The sequence below is a fragment of the Triticum dicoccoides genome, chromosome 4B, assembly GCF_002162155.2.
Source record: "Triticum dicoccoides isolate Atlit2015 ecotype Zavitan chromosome 4B, WEW_v2.0, whole genome shotgun sequence".
NCBI lineage: Eukaryota > Viridiplantae > Streptophyta > Magnoliopsida > Poales > Poaceae > Triticum > Triticum dicoccoides.
The window spans coordinates 378,923,953-378,926,101 of record NC_041387.1 but is presented as its reverse complement, the minus strand read 5'-3'; positions in this window follow the sequence as shown (position 1 = coordinate 378,926,101).

Below are 2,149 nucleotides of genomic sequence, written 5' to 3'. Positions count from 1 at the left end.
CTTGCAACTAGGATAAAAAAAATATCGAACTCCCAGTTGCGAGTTGATGGTGGACTTGCAACTTGGACAAAAAAAGGTGAGGTCCTAGTTACGACTCGAGGGTGGGATTGCAACTGGGACAAATAAAAGGTTGGACCCCAATTGCGAGTCAAGGGAGGACTTGTAACTAGAAAAAAAAAGTCGGCCCCAGTTACGAGTCCAAGGTGGACTTGTAACTAGAACAAAAAGAGTGAGGTACCAGTTGCGAGTCGAGGGATGACTTGCAACTTTGATAAAATAGGTCAGACGCCAGTTGTGAATCGAGAGTGGACTTGTAACTGGAACAAAAAAAAGATCGGGCCCTAGTTACAAGTCGAGGACGGACTTGGATCTGGGACAAAAAAGATCAAGCCTAGTTGCGAGTCGAGGATGGACTTATAACTGAAACAAAAAGGACCGGATCCCACCTACAACTACAAAAGAAAAACAACTTTCTGTCTATCCAATTACTGTGAATCAAGAAAGTTAAACAATAGACTAAAAAGAACTAACACAGAAAGGAAAAAAGCAAGCCCACACCGGCACACACATCAGCCAGCACACTATGGCACGCTGCAACGTAGGAGGCTGCACCAACGCACCCCCTGGACACCAACAAAATCATGAGATCAGACAAAACAAATGCTTCACCTAAAAACAAATTCTTCTTTTTTTTGCGGGCCAGACAAAAAAAAACCAAGCGTAAGGAACTTAGATGTGAGATAGTATTTCACATCTAAATGTGAAATGGCAAATCTATATCCTTTTTAGCTCCCAACTTTTAAAATACCGACTTTGAATTTCGTTGTTTGCTTTATCTACGAGGGCACCGATACCTGAGGCCTCCATCTGGATTTATCAGCCCCCTATGTATTTTGTATCTAATTTCAACCGTAGATTTGAATAAAAAAATATAAGTTGTACTCCCTCCGTCCGAAAAAAGTTGCCCCGAAGTCTCTCAATGTATCTATCACTAACTTGATGTTAGAACATCCATTTGAGGGACAAACTTTCTCGGACGGAGGGAGTATGTCACGAAACTCATATTGTTGAATTCATATTCAAAAGAGGTTTTCAGTTATATTTTTTGTGGTATATAAATGTAGCGTCGATGTATTAACATACCCTTTGGTCCAACTCATGAAGTGATGTAGTAATCACCAATGGTTATATATTTACAAGTTTGTGTGGTACATGATCATGGTGATGTAATTACCAGATTGTCAAGTGAAAGCTACCACCGTAGTGGTAAGATTGCATGGCAAGTTGTTGCAAATAGGTTGGTGCATAGTGTGTTACTGCATAGTAACCAAAGAGTGAGAGATTTTCTTCTTTTGAGAAGTATTTAAGTGGATCTTATTTTGAAAGCCCCATCGACACAAAGCCAAGGTGAAAATCAATTGTGTATCAGACAAACGTTTAAGCTACACAACATTTTTATCCTAACAATCTCATTCAAATGTGATGATTTTATGAAGTCCTATTTGTGTGTTGTCCTAACAATTTTACATTGCCATCTTAGAGAATGGCCAATAATATTGCCAACAACTCCTAGATAAGACTATCAAGTCATCAAGAGTCAACATCATGAAGCACATCATCTATACCCATATACAATGTGGGAATAACTTGTAGCGTGAGCCGTTGGATGCACTCGATCTGACCATGGAAAATTGACAAATCTTTACGCTTCTAACCGTTGAATTGCTCCTCGGTTGCCTTGTATCACATAGAGTTTAGCCTTTGGATAGCTAGCAGTTACATTCTAGATATTTCTCATTCCTCGTAAAGGCTTCTATCCCCCTCCCGAGTCCCAAGTCCTAACCCCTTCGAGAGCTATCATTTTTTTTCTAAAAGGAAGTTGAAACCCCCGAACTATGTATTAACACACATTCATTTTTTTATCAAAGTTGATGCAGGGCAACGAGGCCAAATATATCAAAAAGTGGAATACATAGCATACACAAATATGGTGGAACCTTTACAAGATATGAGTTTACACCTATGACTAAGTCTACTCTTTTCGTAGCAATGCCTTCCAAAAAGGATAACAACCCTCATGTTGTCGTCGCCATATTCAGCTGAAGATGGCTAGGACAAGGGTTTTCATCCTGATTGCTGTGTCCGACTA